The sequence below is a fragment of the Lolium rigidum genome, chromosome 6 (genome assembly GCF_022539505.1).
Source record: "Lolium rigidum isolate FL_2022 chromosome 6, APGP_CSIRO_Lrig_0.1, whole genome shotgun sequence".
In the NCBI taxonomy this organism is placed as follows: Eukaryota; Viridiplantae; Streptophyta; class Magnoliopsida; order Poales; family Poaceae; genus Lolium; species Lolium rigidum.
Genome location: NC_061513.1, coordinates 316,686,765 through 316,710,081, shown reverse-complemented (window position 1 = coordinate 316,710,081; position 23,317 = coordinate 316,686,765).

Here is a 23,317-nt window from a genome sequence, read left to right as displayed (position 1 = left end):
AAGTAAATTGCTTGAGTGCTACCTTTAAACAATTCAAAATTTATTACCTCTGATTTGTGTCAATGTTTTATAGCTCATGAGGAAGTATGTGGTGTTTATCTTTCAATCTTGTTGGGCAACTTTCACCAATGGACTAGTGGCTTCATCCGCTTATCCAATAATTTTGCAAAAAGAGTCGGCAAGGGGATTCCCAGTCCCAAATTAATTAACAAAAAATAGACACTCCTCCATGGTATGTGATTGTTGGACGGCACCCGAAGGATTCGGTTAGCCATGGCTTGAGAAAGCAAAGGTGGGGAGGAGTGTCATCTAAATAAAAACTAAAATAAAAAGGCACTCCTTCATGGTATGAGATTGTTGGCAGGCACCCAAAGGATTCGGTTAGCCATGGTTTGTGAAAGAAAGGTTGGAAGGAGTGCCACACAAAAATAAAAATAAAATGGGAGCCGCTCTTTGAAGGTTTGCCTGGCAAGGGGGTTAGAGTGCCCACTACCATTCGTTGACAACAACAAACACCTCTCAAAATTTTACTTTTATGATCTCTATATGTTTTCAAAACCAAAGCTCTAGCACAAATATAGCAATCGATGCTTTTCCTCTTTGAAGGACCATTCTTTTACTTTTATTGTTGAGTCAGTTCACCTATTTCTCTCCACCTCAAGAAGCAAACACTTGTGTGAACCGTGCATTGATTCCTACATACTTGCTTATTGCACTTGTTATATTACTCTATATTGACAACTATCCATGAGATATACATGTTATAAGTTGAAAGCAACCGCTGAAACTTCATCTTCCTTTGTGTTGCTTCAATGCCTTTACTTTGAATTATTGCTTTATGAGTTAACTCTTATGCAAGACTTATTGATGCTTGTCTTGAAGTACTATTCATGAAAAGTCTTTGCTATATGATTCACTTGTTTACTCATGTCATATACATTGTTTTGATCGCTGCATTCACTACATATGCTTTACAAATAGTATGATCAAGGTTATGATGGCATGTCACTCCAGAAATTATCTTTGTTTATCGTTTACTCGCTCGGGACGAGCAGGAACTAAGCTTGTGGATGCTGATACGTCTCCGACGTATCGATAATTTCTTATGTTCCATGCCACATTATTGATGATATCTACATGTTTTATGCACACTTTATGTCATATTCGTGCATTTTCCGGAACTAACCTATTAACAAGATGCCGAAGTGCCGATTCTGTTGTTCTACGCTGTTTTTGGTTTCGAAATCCTAGTAAGGAAATATTCTCGGAATTGGACAAAATCAACGCCCAGGGTCCTATTTTGCCACGAAGCTTCCAGAAGACCGAAGAGGAGACGAAGTGGGGCCACGAGGTGGCCAAACCATAGGGCGGCGCGGCCCAAGCCCTGGCCGCGCCGACCTATGGTGTGGGCCCCTCATGACGCCCCTTGACCTGCCCTTCCGCCTACAAATAGCCTTCGTCGCGAAACCCCCAGTACCGAGAGCCACGATACGGAAAACCTTCCAGAGACGCCGCCGCCGCCAATCCCATCTCGAGGGATTCAGGAGATCGCCTCCGGCACCCTGCCGGAGAGGGGAATCATCTCCCGGAGGACTCTACGCCGCCATGGTTGCCTCCGGAGTGATGTGTGAGTAGTCTACCCCTGGACTATGGGTCCATAGCAGTAGCTAGATGGTTGTCTTCTCCCCATTGTGCTTAATTGTCGGGTCTTGTGAGCTGCCGAACATGATCAAGATCATCTATCTGTAATTCTATATGTTGTGTTTGTTGGGATCCGATGAATAGAGAATACTTGTTATGTTGATTATCAATTTATATCTATGTGTTGTTTATGATCTTGCATGCTCTCCGTTACTAGTAGATGCTCTGGCCAAGTAGATGCTTGTAACTCCAAGAGGGGGTATTTATGCTCGATAGTGGGTTCATGTCTCCGTGAATCTGGGGGAGTGACAGAAACCTCTAAGATTATGGATGTGCTGTTGCCACTAGGGATAAAACATTGGTGCTATGTTCGAGGATGTAGTTACTGATTACATTACGCGCAATACTTAATGCAATTGTCCGTTGTTAGCAACTTAATACTGGAGGGGTTCGGATGATAACCTCGAAGGTGGACTTTTTAGGCATAGATGCATGCTTGGATAGCGGTCTATGTACTTTGTCGTAATGCCCAATTAAATCTCACAATACTCATCATAATATGTATGTGCATGGTCATGCCCTCTCTATTTGTCAATTGCCCAACTGTAATTTGTTCACCCAACATGCTGTTTATCTTATGGGAGAGACACCTCTAGTGAACTGTGGACCCGGTCCAATTCTCTTTACTGAAATACAATCTACTGCAATACTGTTCTACTGTTTTCTGCAAACAATCATCATCCACACTATACATCTAATCCTTTGTTACAGCAAGCCGGTGAGATTGACAACATCGTTGTTTTGTTGGGGCAAAGTACTTGGTTTGTGTTGTGCAGGTTCCACGTTGGCGCTGGAATCCCTGGTGTTGCGCCGCACTACATCTCGCCGCCATCAACCTTCAACGTGCTTCTTGACTCCTACTAGTTCGATAAACCTTGGTTTCTAACTGAGGGAAACTTACTGCTGTACGCATCACACCTTCCACTTGGGGTTCCCAACGGTCGCGTGCTGTACGCGTGTCAGACTTCTCGTTCAGTATTAACATGGCAGGGCCTGTATACCACCATGGCTAGGATAAAGGAGAGATCAGTCGCTCTCGTGGCAAGGAAAAAGAAGAAGCCGGCCCACGCGACCGGCCCCGATATGATGACAGACGGTACATCATAGAGGAACAAGTGAGAAACGTGCGGTACCAACGACCGCACTCCGAGCATCTCCTGAACAAATATGAGCGTCAGTACGATAGACGCCGGCGGTACGACGTAGACGACGAGAAATATCGTCGATCTGACGTAGACAACAGAAAATATCGTCGGTATGATAGAGACGACGAAGGGTATGAGCGCCGCGCTAAGGGAAAGTCTAGGGAGCAGGAAGATATGGACAGACACTGGGATTGTCCTTTCTTTAAGCACTGCTGGGATTCAGGAATGAACCGATTGAAGGAGATATGCCCTAGAGGCAATAATAAAGTGGTTATTATTTATATCTTTATGTTTATGATAAATGTTTATATATCATGCTAAAATGGTATTAACCGGAACATTAGTACATGTGTGATATGTAGACAAACAAGAAGTCCCTAGTATGCCTCATAAACTAGCTTGTTGATTAATGGATGATTAGTTTCATAATCATGAACATTGGATGTTATTAATAACAAGGTTATATCATTATATGAATGATGTAGTGGACACACCCAATTAAGCGTAGCATAAGATCTCGTCATTAAGTTATTTGCTATAAGCTTTCGATACATAGTTACCTAGTCCTTATGACCATGAGATCATGTAAATCACTTATACCGGAAAGGTACTTTGATTACACCAAACACCACTCGCGTAAATGGGTGGCTATAAAGGTGGGATTAAGTATCCGGAAAGTATGAGTTGAGGCATATGGATCAACGAGTGGGATTTGTCCATCCCGATGACGGATAGATATACTCTGGGCCCTCTCGGTGGAATGTCGTCTAATGTCTTGCAAGCATATGAATGAGTTCATAAGAGACCACATACCATGGTACGAGTAAAGAGTACTTGTCAGGAGACGAGGTTGAACAAGGTATAGAGTGATACCAAAGATCAAACCTCGGACAAGTAAAATATCGCGAGACAAAGGGAATTGGTATTATATGTAAATGGTTCATTCGATCACTAAAGTCATTGTTGAATATGTGGGAGCCATTATGGATCTCCAGATCCCGCTATTGGTTATTGGTCGGAGTGAGTACTCAACCATGTCCGCATAGTTCACGAACCGTAGGGTGACACACTTAAAGTTGGATGTTGAAATGGTAGTACTTGAATATGGAATGGAGTTCGAATATTTGTTCGGAGTCCCGGATGAGATCCCGGACATCACGAGGAGTTCCGAAATGGTCCGGAGAATAAGATTCATATATAGGATGTCATTTTATGTGAATTAAAATGTCGCGGAAGGTCTATGGAAGGTTCTAGAAGGTTCTAGAAAAGTCCGGAAGAAACCACCAAGGAAGGTGGAGTCCACATGGGACTCCACCTCCATGGCCGGCCAAGCCTAGTGGGGGAGGAGTCCCAAGTGGACTCCCCCTTAGGGGGCCGGCCACCCCCCACATGGGAGGTGGAACTCCCACCTTTGGTGGGAGTCCTAGTTGGGCTAGGTTTCCCCTCTTATGGAAGGTTTTTGGTTCGGGTCTTATTCGAAGACTTGGACACCAACACTTGGGGATCCACCTATATAATGAGGGGCCAAGGGAGGGGGCCGGCCACCCCAAGACCACAAGCTGGCCGCCCCCTTGAAGTGGCCGGCCACCCCCTCCCAAACCCTAGCCGCCCCCCTCTCCTCCATATCTCCCGCGTAGCTTTAGCGAAACTCCGCCGGAGGTCTCCACCGCCACCGACACCACGCCGTCGTGCTGTCGGATTCAAGAGGAGCTACTACTTCCGCTGCCCGCTGGAACGGGAGGTGGACGTCGTCTTCATCAACAACCGAACGTGTGACCGAGTACGGAGGTGCTGCCCATTCGTGGCGCCGGAAGCGATCGTGATCAAGATCTTCTACGCGCTTTTGCAAGCGGCAAGTGAACGTCTACCGCAGCAACAAGAGCCTACTCTTGTAGGCTTTGGAATCTCTTCAAGGGTGAGACTCGATAAACCCCTCGTTGCTACCGTCTTCTAGATTGCATCTTGGCTTGGATTGCGTGTTCGCGGTAGGAAATTTTTTGTTTTCTATGCAACTTTATCATACAGTGGTATCAGAGCCGTGTCTATGCATAGATGGTTGCACGAGTAGAACACAATGGTTTGTGGGCGTTGATGCTCTTGTTATCTTTAGTTTGAGTACTTTGCATCTTTGTGGCATAGTGGGATGAAGCGGCTCGGACTAATTTTACATGACCGCGTTCATGAGACTTGTTCCTCGTTCGACATGCAACTTGTATTGCATAAGAGGCTTTGCGGGTGTCTGTCTCTCCTACTATAGTGAAGATTCAATTTACTCTTCTATTGAAAACATTAGTATCAACGTTGTGGTTCATGTTCGTAGGTAGATTAGATCTCTCTCGAAAACCCTAAACCACGTAAAATATGCAAACCAAATTAGAGACGTCTAACTTGTTTTTGCAGGGTTTGGTGATGTGATATGGCCATAATGTGATGATGAATATGTATGAGATGATCATTATTGTATTGTGGCAACCGGCAGGAGCCTTATGGTTGTCTTTAAATTTCATGTTGAGTAGTATTTCAAAGTAGTTGTAATAGTTGCTACATGGAGGACAATCATGAAGACGGCGTCATTGACCTTGACGCTACGCCAACGATGATGGAGATCCTGCCCGAAGATGATGGAAATCATGTCCGTGCTTTGGAGATGAAGATCAAAGGCGTAAAGACAAAAGGGCCATATCATATCACATATGAACTGCATGTGATGTTAATCCTTTTATGCATCTTATTTTGCTTAGATCGCGACGGTAGCATTATAAGATGATCCCTCACTAAAATCTCAAGATAATAAAGTGTTCATCCTTAGTAGCACCGTTACCAAGTCTTGTCGTTTCGAAGCATCTCGTGATGATCGGGTGTGATAGATTCAATAAGTACATACAACGGGTGCAAGACAGTTTTGCACATGCGGATACTAAGGTGGCCTTGACGAGCCTAGCATGTACAGACATGGTCTCGGAACACGTGATACCGAAAGGTAGAGCATGAATCATATGGATGATATGATGAACACTTTGAGTGTTCGCCATTGAAGTCACACCTTTTCTCGTGATGATCGGGTTTAGGTGCGGTGGATTTGGTTCATGTGATCACTAAAACAATGCGAGGGATATTGTTTTGAGTGGGAGTTCACCTAGATTTTTAATTATGTTGAATTAAAATTTGAACTCAATTTGTCATAAACTTAGTCTAAACTATTGCAAATATATGTTGTAGAGATGGCGTCCCCAATCAATTTTAATCGGTTCCTAGAGAAAGAGAAACTTAAGAGCAACGGTAGCAACTTCACCGATCGGTTCCGTCATGTGAGGATCTTCCTCTCCGGCGGAAATCTGCAATTTGTGCTTGATGCACCGCTAGGTGACCCTCCTGCGAAGATGAAACCGATGAAGTAAAAGCTGTTTACGCGACTCGGAAAACTCGGTACTCTCAAGTTCGGTGTGCCATCCTGTGCGATCCGGAATCCGATCTTCAAAAACGTTTTGAGCACCACGATCCTCATGAGTTGATGAATGAACTGAAAGCTATATTCGAGACTCATGCGGCCGTGGAATGCTATGAAGCATCGAAACATTTCTTCAGATCGCATGATGGAAGAAGGCAGCTCCGTTAGTGAGCACATGCTCGCCATGACCGGGCATGCGAAGAAACTCGGTGACTTGGGAATAGTGATTCCTAACAGATCGGGGATTAATCGTGTCCTTCAATCACCGCCACCAAGTTACAAGAACTTTGTGATGAACTACAATATGCAGAACATGAACAAAGAGTTACTCGAACTCTTTGGCATGCTAAAAGCTGCCGAGATTGAGATCAAGAAAGAGCACCAAGTGTTGATGGTCAACAAGACCACCGGCTTCAAGAAACGAGGGCAAGTCTAAGGGAAAATTCAAGAAGGGTGGCAAGAAAGCTGCCACGCCTCCTATGAAACCTAAGAACGGCCCTAAGCCCGATGCTCGAGTGCTATTATCGCAAGGAGAAGGGACACTGGAAGCGTAATTGCTCCAAGTATCCGGCTGATCCGAAGAGCGGCCTTGTCAAGAAGAAGAAAGAAGGTATATCCGATATACATGTTATAGATGTTCATTTCACTCGGTTCTCGTTCTAGTACACGGGTATTTGATACTCGGTTCGGTTGCTCATATTTGTAACTCGAAACAGGAACTAAAGAATAAACGACAATTGCTGAAAGATGAAGTGACGATGCGCGTTGGAAACGGATCCAAGGTCAATGTGATCGCGATCGGCACACTTCCTCTACATCTACCTTCGGGATTAGTTTTAAGCCTAAATAATTGCTATTATGTACCTGCGTTGAGCATGAACATTATATCCGGATCTTGTTTAATGCAAGACGGTTATTCATTCAAGTCAGAGAATAATGGTTGTTCTATTTTTATGAATAATATCTTTTATGGTCGAGCACCACAAAAGAATGGCTTATTTCTGTTAGATCTCGATAGTAGTGATACGCATATACATAACATTGATGCTAAGCGAATTAAATTGAATGATAATTCTACTTATATGTGGCACTCGTCGTCTTGGTCATATTGGAGTGAAACGCATGAAGAGACTCCATACTCGATGGATTACTTGAATCACTTGACTTTGAGTCACTTGATAGATGCGAAGCATGTCTAATGGGTAAAATGACTAAGACTCCATTTTCCGGTATGATGGAGCGAGCTACTCGACTTATTGGAAATCATACATACCGATGTGTGCGGACCAATGAGCGTAGCATCGCGCGGTGGTTATCGTTATGTTCTAACCTTCACGGATGATCCGAGTAGATATGGGTATATCTATTTCATGAAACATAAATCCGAAACTTTCGAGAAGTTTAAGGAATTTCAAAGTGAAGTAGAAAATCAAAGTAACAAGAAGATTAAATTTCTACGATCTGATCGTGGAGGTGAATATCTGAGTTATGAGTTTGGCATGCATTTAAAGAAATGCGGAATACTTTCACAATTGACACCTCCGGGAACACCTCAACGTAACGGTGTGTCCGAACGTCGTAATCGAACTCTCTTAGATATGGTTCGTAGTATGATGTCTCTTACTGATTTGCCGTTATCATTTTGGAGTTATGCATTAGAGACAGCCGCATTCACTTTAAATAGAGCACCATCAAAATCCGTAGAAACGACACCATATGAATTATGGTTTAATAAGAAACCTAAGCTGTCGTTCCTGAAAGTTTGGGGTTGCGAAGCCTATGTAAAGAAGTTACAACCGGACAAGCTAGAACCCAAAGCGGAGAAATGCGTCTTCATAGGATACCCTAAGGAAACTATAGGGTACACTTTCTATCACAGATCCGAAGGCAAAATCTTTGTTGCTAAGAACGGAACCTTTCTTGAGAAAGAATTTCTCACTAAAGAAGTGATCTGGAAGAAAAGTAGAACTCGATGAGATTGATGAATCTATACTCGTTGATCGGAGTAGCGCAATGACCGGAAGTTGTACCTGTACCACCTACACCGGCAACGAGAGGAAGCTAATGATAATGATCATGAAACTTCGAACGAGGAAACTCATCGAACCTCGCGGATCGACAAGGGAACGTGCCACTCCTGATTGGTATGATCCTTGTCTAAATGTCATGATTGTGGATAACAATGATGAGGACCCTGCGACGTATGAAGAAGCGATGATGAGCCCGGATTCCAACAAATGGCAAGAAGCCATGAAATCCGAAATGGGATCCATGTATGATAACAAAGTATGGACTTTGGTAGACTTACTCGATAGCCGAAAGGTCTGTCGAAAATAAATGGATCTTCAAGAGAAAAACAGATGCTGATGGTAATATTAATGTCTATAAAGCTCGACTTGTCGCAAAGGGTTTCCGACAAATTCAAGGAGTTGACTACGATGAGACATTCTCACCTGTAGCGAAGCTAAAATCTGTGAGGATTTTGTTAGCAATAGCTGCATTTTTCGATTATGAGATTTGGCGGATGGATGTCAAAACGGCGTTCCTTAATGGAGACATTGAGGAAGAGTTGTATATGGTACAACCCAAAGGTTTTGTTGATCCTAAAAATGTTGACAAAGTATGCAAACTTCAGCGTTCAATCTATGGACTGAAGCAAGCATCAAGAAGTTGGAACCGACGCTTTGATAAGGTGATCAAAGACTTCGGGTTTATACAGTGTCATGGAGAGGCCTCGTATTTACAAGAAAGTGAGTGGGAGCTCCGTAGCATTCCCGATATTATATGTAGATGACATATTATTGATCGGGAATGATATAGAACTATTAAGCAGTGTTAAAGGTTATTTGAATAATAGTTTTTCAATGAAAGACCTTGGTGAAGCATCGTATATATTAGGCATCAAGATTTATAGAGATAGATCAAGACGTCTAATAGGGCTATCACAGAGTACATATCTGGACAAGATTCTAAAGAAGTTTAGAATGGACGAAAGTAAGAAAGGGTTCTTACCTATGTTACCAGGCAAGGTATTGAGTAAGACTCAAGGACCGGCTACGGCAGAAGAAAGAGAAAGGATGAGTAATATCCCCTATGCCTCGGCAGTAGGATCTATCATGTATGCCATGCTATGTACTAGACCAGATATAGCACATGCTGTTAGTTTGACTAGCAGATATCAAAGTGATCCAGGAATGGAACACTGGACAGCGGTCAAGAATATCCTGAAGTACTTGAAAAGAACTAAGGATATGTTTCTTTGTTATGGAGGTGACCAAGAGCTCGTTGTAAACGGTTACACCGATGCAAGTTGGAACACCGATCCCGATGACTCTAAGTCACAATCCGGGTACGTGTTTATATTGAATGGTGCTGCAAGTAGCTGGGCAAGCTCGAAGCGAGTGCACGGTGGCGAAGTCTTCAACGGAATCGAGTACATAGCGGCTTCGGAGGCTTCATCGAAGCGGTATGGATGAAGAGGTTCATTGTAGAGCTCGGTGTGGTTCCTAGTGCATTGGACCCATTAATCATTTACCGTGATAACATGGGTGCCATCGCCAATGCACAAGAGCCAAGGTCACACAAGAGATCGAAGCATATCAAGCTGTGTTACCACTCGATTCGCGAGTACATCGAAGATGGAGAAGTAAAGATTTGCAAAGTACACACTGATCTGAATGTAGCGGATCCGTTGACTAAAGCTCTCCCTAGGGCAAAGCATGACCAACACCAGAATGCCATGGGTGTTAGGTATATTACAATGTAATCTAGATTATTGACTCTAGTGCAAGTGGGAGATCGAAGGAGATATGCCCTAGAGGCAATAATAAAGTGGTTATTATTTATATCTTTATGTTTATGATAAATGTTTATATATCATGCTAGAATTGTATTAACCGGAACATTAGTACATGTGTGATATGTAGACAAACAAGAAGTCCCTAGTATGCCTCATAAACTAGCTTGTTGATTAATGGATGATTAGTTTCATAATCATGAACATTGGATGTTATTAATAACAAGGTTATATCATTATATGAATGATGTAATGGACACACCCAATTAAGCGTAGCATAAGATCTCGTCATTAAGTTATTTGCTATAAGCTTTCGATACATAGTTACCTAGTCCTTATGACCATGAGATCATGTAAATCACTTATACCGGAAAGGTACTTTGATTACACCAAACACCATCTGCGTAAATGGGTGGCTATAAAGGTGGGATTAAGTATCCGGAAAGTATGAGTTGAGGCATATGGATCAACAAGTGGGATTTGTCCATCCCGATGACGGATAGATATACTCCGGGCCCTCTCGGTGGAATGTCGTCTAATGTCTTGCAAGCATATGAATGAGTTCATAAGAGACCACATACCACGGTACGAGTAAAGAGTACTTGTCGGAGACGAGGTTGAACAAGGTATAGAGTGATACCGAAGATCAAACCTCGGACAAGTAAAATATCGCGAGACAAAGGGAATTGGTATTATATGTAAATGGTTCATTCGATCACTAAAGTCATCGTTGAATATGTGGGAGCCATTATGGATCTCCAGATCCCGCTATTGGTTATTGGTCGGAGTGAGTACTCAACCATGTCCGCATAGTTCACGAACCGTAGGGTGACACACTTAAAGTTGGATGTTGAAATGGTAGTACTTGAATATGGAATGGAGTTCGAATATTTGTTCGGAGTCCCGGATGAGATCCCGGACATCACGAGGAGTTCCGGAATGGTCCGGAGAATAAGATTCATATATAGGATGTCATTTTATGTGAATTAAAATGTCGCGGAAGGTTCTATGGAAGGTTCTAGAAGGTTCTAGAAAAGTCCGGAAGAAACCACCAAGGAAGGTGGAGTCCACATGGGACTCCACCTCCATGGCCGGCCAAGCCTAGTGGGGGAGGAGTCCCAAGTGGACTCCCCCTTAGGGGGCCGGCCACCCCCCCACATGGGAGGTGGAACTCCCACCTTTGGTGGGAGTCCTAGTTTGGCTAGGTTTCCCCCTCTTATGGAAGGTTTTTGGTTCGGGTCTTATTCGAAGACTTGGACACCAACACTTGGGGATCCACCTATATAATGAGGGGCCAAGGGAGGGGGCCGGCCACCCCAAGACCACAAGCTGGCCGCCCCCCTTGAAGTGGCCGGCCACCCCCTCCCAAACCCTAGCTGCCCCCCTCTCCTCCATATCTCCCGCGTAGCTTTAGCGAAACTCCGCCGGAGTTCTCCACCGCCACCGACACCACGCCGTCGTGCTGTCGGATTCAAGAGGAGCTACTACTTCCGCTGCCCGCTGGAACGGGAGGTGGACGTCGTCTTCATCAACAACCCAACGTGTGACCGAGTACGGAGGTGCTGCCCGTTCGTGGCGCCGGAAGCGATCGTGATCAAGATCTTCTACGCGCTTTTGCAAGCGGCAAGTGAACGTCTACCGCAGCAACAAGAGCCTACTCTTGTAGGCTTTGGAATCTCTTCAAGGGTGAGACTCGATAAACCCCTCGTTGCTACCGTCTTCTAGATTGCATCTTGGCTTGGATTGCGTGTTCGCGGTAGGAAATTTTTTGTTTTCTATGCAACTTTATCCTACACCGATTGCCTACAATCGACAACTGCCCGGAGTGTAGACAGAAGAAGGAGGACAACTGACCGGAGTGTAGACAGAAGAAGGAGTCTAGGGCCTCTCCCATCACAGAGCAGGCGAGCTGAGTCATCTAGGGTGGAAGATCTCGAGGAGTCAGAAGATGAAGAAGAAGAAGAAGAAGATAAATACCACCGGCCAAGGTGGTGCCCTGATGGACTCAGTCACTCCCAAAAGCGTAGGGTGCAGCGGCTACGTAGCTTGGAGGAAGCCGAGAGGCAATACCTGCACACGTTGAGGAAAGCGCGGCCCGATCTGGCCGCGAAAATTCAGCAAACTTTGGACGCGGAGATTCGTCCACAGAAGAAAGAATGGCGCCCCAAACAAGCGAAAGCCGATGAGAAGGCATCGGCTGGCACAAATATGGTGTTCATACTTCCATCGGAGTTTTGTGCTCCCAGAAACGAAGAAGCGCCGGTAGCATAGCTTGACTGCGGCCCACGGCCAGTTATCTTTGAAAAGCCCCGAGAGAAGGGCTACAAACATTTGAAGGCCCTGTACCTGAAAGGTTATATCAATGGGCAGCCTGTCAGCAAGATGTTGGTTGATACTGGAGCGGCAGTCAATATAATGCCGTACTCCATGCTACGGCGTTTGGGACGCTCTAAAGAAGATCTAATCAAAACCAACGTCACGCTAAGCGACTTCAACGGCCAAGCATCAGAAACGCAAGGCGTTCTGAACGTGGATCTAACCGTAGGCCGAAAAACCATCCCTACAGCATTCTTCATCGTCGATAGCAAAAGCACCTACGCTGTCCTGCTAGGAAGGGATTGGATTCACGCCAACTGCTGCATTCCATCCACGATGCACCAATTCCTGATACAGTGGGATGGAGATGAAGTGGAGGTCGTTCATGCAGATGACTCGATTGAGATCTCAATAGCTGGCATGAATATTTGGGACGCGGAAGACCAAGGGCCGCTCTCTGGAGTCAGTTTGGACGGCTGTGAGCGCATCGAAGCTACAAAAAATGGGGTGAGGCTGGTCTTATCCACCGGCCTGACAGAGTAGCAAGTGCAAAGCCAATGGACGTACGTGGCAAGGCCGATCCCTGGGATCGGCCCCAAAAAATAAAAAGAAATGATCTCACCTCAAACATGTCACGTAGTCTTAGCAGGGAGACTCTCTCCCATAGTAGAGCACAAACAAGTTGTAAACCTTCATTGAGCAATGCAATCAAAAAGGGGGCCGATTCCAGCAATCGGCCCAAATTACCCTCTCCATACGTTTTGCCTGTGTTCAACATTGATCTAGCAGGCGACGGAAAGCTAGGGTATGGGTTTACATCGGCTGATGAGCTAGAAGAGATTGACATTGGTCCTGTGGATAAGCCACAACCAACATTTATCAGCAAAAAGTTAGATCCGCGTCTGAGGGACCTGATGATAGCTTTGTTGAAAGAATACCCGGATTGTTTTGCTTGGGATTACACATAGATGCCCGGGTTAGACAGGAGCATCATTGAGCATCGGCTCCCTCTCAAGAAAGGATTTCGGCCGTTCCAGCAGCGAGCACGTCAAATGAAGGCCGAAATTTTAGAAGAAGTCAAGAAAGAGATCGAGAAAATGCTGGCCGCCGGGTTCATCAGGCCATTCAGGTATGCTGAGTGGATTTCTAGTACCTTACCTGTGCAGAAAAAGGATGGCCGATGGCGCGTCGCCATAGATTTTCGGGATCTCAATAGAGGCACTCCAAAAGATGAATATCCCATGCCGGTAGCAGAGACATTGATCAATGCAGCTGTTGGTCATAAGGTTTTAAGCTTCATGGATGGCAATGCCGGCTACAACCAAATTTTTATGGCTCCAGAAGATATACACAAGACTGCTTTCAGAGTGCCAGGTTCGGTTGGCTTGTTTGAATATGTAGTCATAACATTTGGACTGAAAAATGCCGGCGCAACATACCAAAGAGCCATGAATTACATCTTTCATGATCTGATTGGCAAGTTGGTGGAGATATACATCGATGACGTGGTAGTCAAGTCTGTTTCACTAGAAGGACACTTGGACGATTTGCGACGCATCCTGGACCGAACTAGGAAATTCGGACTAAGAATGAATCCAAAGAAGTGTGCTTTTGGTGTAACGGCCGGTCAATTCTTGGGTTTCTTGGTTCATGAACGCGGAATTGAGAGCGGCTTGAAAATTCAGGAGGCAGTGCGAACAATGCAACCACCTACAACGAAGAAAGAACTCCAGTCTCTCGTCGGCAAAATCAACTTCGTCAGAAGGTTCATTTCCAATCTGTCAGGGCGAATCGAGCCGTTCATGGGACTGGTGAAAATTAAATCTGATGAGGAGTTTCGCTAGGGGGCAGAGCAACAGCGAGCGTTTGATGAGATTAAAGAATATCTGACAAAGCCACCTGTGTTAGTTCCACCCCAGCAAGACAGGTCATTCTATATTTACTTGTCAGTAGCTGACACTTCCATCGCCTCAGTGGTGGTGCAACTTTATGATGGTCTGGAGAGAGTCGCTTTCTACCTCAGCAGAAGGATGTTGGATGCAGAGACGAGGTACCCTGAGATTGAGAAGTTGTGCCTCTGCCTATTTTTTTACCTGCACCAAGCTTCGTCACGTCTTTTTGTCAGCAGAAATTGTCATCATATGCAAGTCAGACGTCGTCAAACATATGCTGTCGGCTCCTGTGCTGAAAGGCCGACTCGGTAAATGGATGTTTGCATTATCGGAATTTGATCTCCGGTATCAGCCTGCGAAGGCAGTCAAGGGACAAGCGTTGGCCGATCTTATTGCTGAACGGATTAACACTGATATAGCAGCACTGTCGGTACATGCATGGGCCATGTTTTTCGATGGATCGGTTTGTGACGACGGTTGCGGCATCGGCATTCTACTCGTGTCGCCTTGGGGGGCAACATATTCCTTCTCCATCAGGCTACCTACCCCTTGCACCAACAATGTCACTGAGTATGAAGCAATACGCAAGGGAATGGAGTTACTATTGGAAGCCGGGGCAGAAGCAGTGGAACTTTTTGGAGACTCAAAATTGGCGATTTCCCAACTCACGGAGGAATACAAGTGTGAGAGCGAGTCGCTCTTCCCATTATGGATGCAATGCCGTGAGTTGATGGCACAATTTAGGTACATAAACTTCAATTAGATCCCGAGGTCGCAAAATACCGAGGCAAACGATCTCGCACAGATGGCGTCAGGCTACAAGGACGTGGCAGAAGGAGCCGATGTTCAGGTACAGTTCCTGGAACCGGATGACTGGAGAGCCGATATCTTCAATTACTTGAAAGATCCGGCTCGGGGGGCACATAAACGGATAAAGGTACAAGGCTATGAATTATGTCCCTATAGGAGATGACATGTTCTACAGGACTTTGGAAGGGTTACTCCTCAAATGTCTAGGACCAGCCGAGTCAAATCGGCTCTTACATGAGGTACACGAAGGCGCCTGTGGAACTCACCAATCGGCTCACAAGATGAAATGGCTGATCAGGCGATCGGGGTTTTATTGGCCTACCATGCTTGAGGATTGTTTTAAGTACTATAAAGAGTGTCAAGCGTGTCAGAGGTTTGGGAAAATTCAGATGGTACCCGCATCAGCAATGAACCCCATCATCAAGCCTTGGCCATTTCGAGGTTGGGGCATGGATATGATCGGCAAAATCCATCCTCCATCGAGCAAAGGCCACGAGTGGATTTTGACCATTACAGATTATTTCACTAAATGGGTGGAAGCCGTCCCTATGAAGTCAGTGGCGTCGAAAGATGTTATCAATTTCGTTAAAGAACATATCATTCATAGATTCGGGATCCCCCAGACTATCACGACCGATGGAGGTTCGGTCTTCATTTCTAAAGAGTTCAGAAAGTTCTGCGACGACATGGGAATTAAGTTGATCCGGTCGTCTCCATACTATGCTCAAGCAAATGGACAAGCTGAAGCGTCCAACCAGAGCCTTATCAAGCTGATTAAGAGAAAATTTGATGAGCATCCTAGACGTTGGCATGAGGTATTATCAGAGGCTTTGTGGGCTTATCGCATGTCATGTCATGGAGCTATAAAAACCTCGCCATACCATTTGGTCTACGGACAAGAGGCCGTATTGCCCTGGGAAATTATGGCTGGCTCGAGACGTGTTACATTTTAGAATGATTTAACAACTGAAGAATATGCAGCCCTGATGAGTGATAGCATTGAGGATCTAACGGAACTCAGACTTTGGTCGCTTGAGAAGATCAAGGAGAACAAAGCCAAGGCAGCTCGCGCGTATAATAAGAAGGTGAAACCTAAGGAGTTCCACGTTGGTGATCTGGTATGGGAAGCTGTATTGCCATTAGGGACTAAGGATAAGATGTATGGTAAATGGTCTCCTAATTGGCATGGGCCGTACAGAGTCGACCAAGTTTTGAAGGGTAATGCATACATGCCCGAGGAGCTGAACGGTGTGAAATTCCCAGTAGCTGTCAATGGTCAGCATCTCAAGAAATATTTCCCAAGCATGTGGGATGACGGACAGTGAAATATGGGGGCCGATGCATGAAATCGACTAGTAAAAAAAATATACATACAAAGCACAGCCGATGCATAGACATCGACTTTAGAAAAATATGCAAAACAACAGGACACAAGTACAGCCGATGCACAGACATCGACTTCAGACTAAAAAGCCGATGCACATCCATCGACTCTAGAGGTACAAACTCAATTGAGCAGTTATCAGATTACATAGAGAGGCTCTACTGAAGGAATGCCTCGAGGGCACGGAGGGCATCAGCACGGACATGATCCACCTCGGCGATCTCGGCCTCATCATCTTCGTCCTTGCCCGTCACCAGCTGTTTGTTGAAGGCACGTATTTCTGCCAGTTCAGTCTTCAGTTGAGCTTTGAGGCCTTCTGCTTCCTCTTGGGAGCGTGCCATAAGGGCTTATCGTGGATGAGCTGTTTGGTTGCCCGGACCCTCTCTTCAAGGTCCTCCAACTCCTTTCGCAAGGTCTTAAGTTCAGCAGTGCTGACAGAGGTGTCAGTTTTGGCGTCCAAAGCTGCTTTTTTCTCACTAAGCCGCTGACATTTGTCTGCAATATCGGCTTTCAACGGAAGCTGGGCATGGCGTAGGTCGATTCTCTAACGAGCCAACTTCACCCTTTACCTGTAGGCAGATACGAGTCACAACCGGCCGCAGTTTCACCTGCAACGTCACCGGGAGATGGGGCTGGATGTCTTCAAGAATGCTCTTCACTTCCTCGGGGTTTTCAACCAATGTCTCAATTGAGGAGGAGAGCAGGGCCTTGAGACGCTGGAGTTGACCATGGGTAGCGCTGGGTCCTGGCTCTTCACTTGCCCTAGAAGTAGCTGGTTCGATGGATTCAGGGTCGAACGCTAGCAAGCTTGAGAGGTTGTAATCCTGACAAACAACAAGAACAGCGTCAGTATGCAGCAAAAGAGAAGGGTAGAGCCAAGGGAAAGGAGTGTACCTCTCCTAAGACCAGAGGGATAGCAGATGATGAGGTGATCGGCTCTTGTGTTCCTGCTATGGGCTTGGCCACGTTGGCAACCTTGTCAGCTACACTTTTAGAGGTTGCTAGGTCCAGGGTGGCGGATGGCATCAGTACCTCCTCGACTTCCCCACTAGAAATGTCATCAGTCTGCAAAGGAGATGGTTAACCGATGTGAGCAGCAATGGGTTGACATGAAAGATGAGCCAAGGAGAGTATGGAGGGTGATTACATTTGAAGCCTCTGGGTTTGTTGAAGCAGCTTGCGGTTCCTTTCGAGCTCTTTTGATGCATCGGCTCTTTGTACGTAGACCGCCCTGCCTCACTTTGGTTGGAGCTTGGGGGCAGCAGGTTCAGGAACTGACCTTTTCTTGGAAGCCGATGGTGGCAAATCTGGCTGGCTCTGCGTGGTGGTTTTCCCGGAGTTGCCCGAGCTCGAATTCCTTCGACTGGACTGTGTCTCCTCGCTGGAGTTGTCTTCGGTGGAGGCCTATAAAAGAAGAGTTAGTAAGCACAGGCATGTTGCAGAAGCCTAGAAGGATAGATGAAATTGGCCAAGGCATGGATCAACTTACGTGCAAACTTTCTTGAGCTGGAGTAGGGTTTTGGCGCTTCAAGGTCTTCCTGGCAGCTACTTTCCTCACTGCTGTTCTCGCCTGGGTTGAGGCTCGGGGGGCAGCTGGCCCGGAAGACACTTTGCTCTTGGAAGCCGATTTCGGTGAAATCGGTCGGCTTCGCATCACAACCTTTTTCAAGGGTGGTGAGCTTTTGCAGAAGAGGACCACCGGAGCTGGTGGGAGGAATTTGAAGGGAGAGCCATCATCATGTACAGGTTCTGGACCATCTTGTTGCTGCAAGGAAACAGAGCAAGGTTATAAAGATCATTGTAAGCCACTGCAAGAAAAATTTGTGAGTAGTGGTACCTGTTCTGCAGGGATGTCATATTCAGCATCAAGTTGTTTCAGCAACGGTCCTAGAGCTCTCCTGAAGGCATGGGTCTTCCACATTGGCCACCAGCTCTCAAAACCATCAGTTGATGAGGTGAAAGAGAGGTTGTGAGGAACTGGGATGGCTAGAGCGTCAAAGAAGGAATAGCACCTCTGACCGGTGAGGACATCGGGCAAATCAGCTCTGCTTTCTGTCAAGTGGTGGAGGAAGAAGTGTGGAGACACCTGCCCAAGACCAAACTGCCGGGCTGCTACAACCGGCTGATAACACTCATAACCAGATTTGATGATCCTGTTTGAGGTGCTCATGCCAACTGGAAGGAAGCAAGGACGGATCATGATGGAATATAAATGCCGGGTGCTGGGGTCATCGGCAAAGCTATCTAACCTGAAGGAGACTGGATTTTCAAAGTTTCCAGATTCAGTGTAAGGAAAGAATAGGGGATTGTCCAGGACTTGGAAGAAAATTCTGAACCACTCTGATGCTTCTTTGGGGATCAGTTTACTACCTGGAAGGCTATATAAAGCTTGGCCGTAGATAGTGCATCGGATTTGTTTCCCATTAGTGTCTGGATAGGTGCAGGTGGCCAGAGGTGGGAAGTTTGGGATGTGGTTCTGGAAATACAGCTGAGCCCATAGCTGAATAAACCACCAGGGGCCTCCTGTTTTGACTGTCTTTTGGGAGAACAGACTGACAGACATCAGTTGGAGATATCGATAGACCTCTCCTAGGAACAGTTTGCCGATGCCAAGCTGGGTACCTCTGGCAAGTTCATAGGCCAAGGAAAGGTAGTTCTTGGTTGGAGCAAGTGAAGGGCCACAAAATATGAAGTGTTCCAACCAGAAATTCAAGAAGGCCGTGTGTTCTTTCTCTGTTACAGGGCCTTTGGTTTTCATGTGGCGTCTAAGGTAGGCACCCCAGTTTGTACACTCTGTTTTGGAGGAGAGTTTGAAAGGAACCTTTGGCAACATAAAAGCAGAGGGGCTGGGGGATGAAATGTCTAGACCAGTGATCATGGCCACATCTAGTAGAGTTGGTGTCATGGGACCGTGGCCAAACATGAAACAGTTCAGAGCATCAGACCAAAAGTAGCCGATGGTTTTCAGAAGGTTTTCATGCTTCTCAAGGGGAGATAGTGATAAAGCTAAAGCATCGGCTATTCCTGTGGTTTCCCATTTAGCTTGGTGAGTCTTGGATACTCTACTGTACCATGACACCCAATCTTCAGGAGGGTTAGGCCAGGCTCGTAAGCAGTCGGCCCAAGAGGTTGGATCCAAATTTTGGTTCACGAAGGGAATCCTATTGGCCTCGCAAGAAATCAAATGAGCAGGACTCTCAATAGAACAGGGGCCAAGACAAAGAGAATTTGAAAGAGAAGGATGCGGCAACAGAATGTCTGATACCTAAAATTAATGGTGAAAGAATGCATTAATTCAGGTGTTTGCTGTTAATTCTAACACTATGCTCGGATGATAAGGAGCAGTTAAGGATTACCTTCAGGCCAGAGACCCGTAGCGTTGGCGCTGGATGATTCCGCCATCAGATTCGCTGCGGAGTTGGATCTGGGCGATTTGGGGATCTGAGTTTGCTCCTTCAGACAAGGGTCGCAGGTTACCGTTTGAATAGGCAACTGAGTTGGCCTTAATCGCGCTTTATGGTAAAGGACCGATGCATTGCCATCGGCTCTTTGAGCGTTGACCTAGTTTGACAATCGGCAAAATTAACTTGAAAATATTCTTCATTGATGGAGAGGGTTTTTTACAGAGAAGAGCCAATTGCTCACAAAAGGAAGAACAAAAGAAGGATCTACTACTTGATCTACTACTACTAATCCTATGCTAGTAGATGCTAATCTAAGGGCCGTCGCTGCCCTCATCGTCGCCGTCGTAGCTGCCGTCGGCGCTGCTGCCGGCGAAGTCCTCGTCGCTGCTGCCGTAGCCCTCGGCAGGAGCTTCGTCTTCCTCGTCGTCATCGTCGTCCTCCGACCCGGCGCGGAAGCGCTTCGCCGGCGGGTACTCGTCGGAGGAGGAGTCATCCTCCTCTTCCTCCTCCTCGTCGGAGGAGGTGAAGTCGCCCTAGGAGAAGAGGTCGTCCTCACTCTCCGCCTCCAATTCCCCGTCGACGAGGAACCGGAGGTCGTCTTCCCCGTCGGACAAGGGCAAGTCGTCATCTGACCCAACGGCGGTCAGGGGCGCGTCGTCTGGCACGACGGTGAATTCCCAGTCCCTCTCGTCCCACCACTCGGGAGTGCGCTTCTCGTACGCCGCCATTTGGTCGTACTCCGGCATCGGCTCGCTGGAGGAGGAGGACTGGAAGGAAAGACCCGATGAGGCAGAGGAGGAGGAGGAAGACATGGTTGCAGAGGAGGGGGTTTTTCGATGGCTAGTGCAGAGCAAGAGGATGAAGAGGCGAACTGCTCGACGCAGTTAAATAAAGGGGATATAGTGGAGATGATTCAATGCTGCGGCGGTTTCCGAGGAGGTGGTGCCAAAAAACTGTCAACTCGTGCAGTACAAAGAAGTTGGGAAGGCAAGGCATCATGATGAAAGGATACTGTGACGGTTCTGCTCTGCCACGACGTGACCCGACGAAGAAAAAACAGAGTGGTTTTGGAATTATCATTACCAAAACCAGGGGGCATGTGTTATCGCCAGATTTTAACCAAGTCAGGAGGTGGGCCGTAATTGAGATGGGCTTAGAAGATGTACACGTAGAATATCTCTAAATCGGCCTCATACGAGAGTCTGGGCTAGATTGCCCGTGTATCTGTACATTATGGTAGATTTTGAATTAAGAGATAGAGTTTAGTCGTACACGGTTAGGTTATTCCAAAAGTAGAAAGTCCACGGACTATAAATATGTACCTAGGGTTATTGAGAAAGGAGGACGATCACGTTCACAAAAAACCAATCTAGGCACATCGCCACCCCTTGTTTCGAGGGTTTCTTCCGGGTAAGCGCCATGCTGCCCAGATCGCATCTAGCGATCTGAGAAGCATCTTGTTTATTCGTTGTTCGTGTTGCTCATACTGAAGCCTTGTTGATGGCGAGTAACACCATTATCATAGATGTGTTAGGGCTAGCATCGATACTTTTCTAGTATATTTGCTTAGATACGCTACCCTTGAACATCTAGATGCCCTTGCATCTATCTTAGGCGTAAGGGCAGCTTCTTGCTTAGTCTTTATTTAGTAGATTCGATCTGTTATGGTTGTTCCTTGTTCTTCAAGGATTAGTATGATATCCATATGGTTAGGCCTTGCAAACGGGTTGGATGATCCGATGAGTGCGTAAGGTACGGTTTGCTCGTTCCTAGAAGAGATGTTCCGGGAATCAACTCTATGTTGGTTTTTAGGCCTTTGCTAGGGCTGGTTTTCCGTTATCTTTCGTATCTGCCAGGCTCAACTACGTGTGAGACGTTCCGGTTATGTGGTGAAAACCCTAAATCGTTGTAGATCGTTTTAACTTAGTATTGATCAAGCAGGACCACCATGTTATCGTAGATCCAATACGAATCATGGGTGGATCGGCTCCTTGAGCCGATTCACAGGATAACCTGAGAGTCGATCGAGGCTCGAATTTAATGTTTACGTGTCTGCCGTGCAGGAAGTTAATCGAAGCAATCCATCACCTTCCTAACCAGGTATAGGTCAGGTGGCACGCCCTTGCACCAGCTAGGACGTGTGCCGGAGTTTTGAGGGCCGTCGCCCGAGGGACCAGGGCCCACCAGCAGTCCTGGGAGCCTCCCGGCTCTTCATGTTGCTCGTCGCTGCTCGCCGGTGGGTTTTGGCAGGCAAAAGTGACATATGCCAGCGAGTCAAAGCAGAACATCAGCGACCCGCAGGATTACTGCAGCCCTTACAGATCCCTGAGTGGAAATGGGATTCTGTAGGAATAGATTTCATCACCGGATTGCCCAAGTCAAGTAGAGGAAATGATTCTATTTGGGTAGCGATTGATAGGTTGTCCAAGGTAGCCCATTTCATACCAGTCAAAACCACCTACCAATAAGGACCCAAGCTAGCGGAGTTGTATATCTCAAGAATAGTTAGTCTGCATGGAAGCCCAAAGTCAATTGTGTCAGATAGAGGATCCCAATTCACCTCAAAATTTTGGCAGAAGGTACAAGAAGAACTAGGAACCCGTCTGAATTTCAGCACGGCTTATCACCCGCAGACGGATGGACAGACTGAAAGAGTTAACCAGATCCTCGAAGATATGTTGAGAGCCTGTGTGCTAGAGTATGGATCAAAATGGGAAGATTGTCTGCCTTTCGCGGAATTCTCATACAACAACAGCTATCAAGCCAGCTTGCAAATGGCCCCCTTTGAAGCCTTGTACGGAAGGAAGTGTCGTACCCCTTTGAACTGGTCGGAAGTCGGAAATAGTCAGATCTTTGGAGCCGACATTCTCCGAGAATCTGAAGAGAAGGTTCAAAAGATCCGCGAATACCTCAAGATTGCCCACTCGAGACAGAAGAGTTACACCGACAAGAGACGCCGAGAGATGACCTTCAACATCGTAGACTTCGTATATCTGAAGGTATCGCCACTCAAAGGAATGCAGAGATTCCAACTCAGAGGAAATCTTGCCCCCAGATATGTTGAACCATTCAAAGTTTTTTTAGTCGCCGAGGAGAAGTATCTGATACGCGTAAAGCATACATCCGTTGGGAACCCCAAGAGGAAGGTGTGATGCGTACAGCAGCAAGTTTTCCCTCAGTAAGAAACCAAGGTTATCTAACCAGTAGGAGTCAAGGAACACGTGAAGGTTGTTGGTGACGGAGTGTAGTGCGGCGCAACACCAGGGATTCCGGCGCCAACAAGGAACCTGCACAACACAATCAAAATACTTTGCCCCAACGTAACAGTGAGGTTGTCAATCTCACCGGCTTGCTGTAAACAAAGGATTAATTGTATAGTGTGGAAGATGATGTTTGCTTGCGAAGAATAGTAAAGAACAAT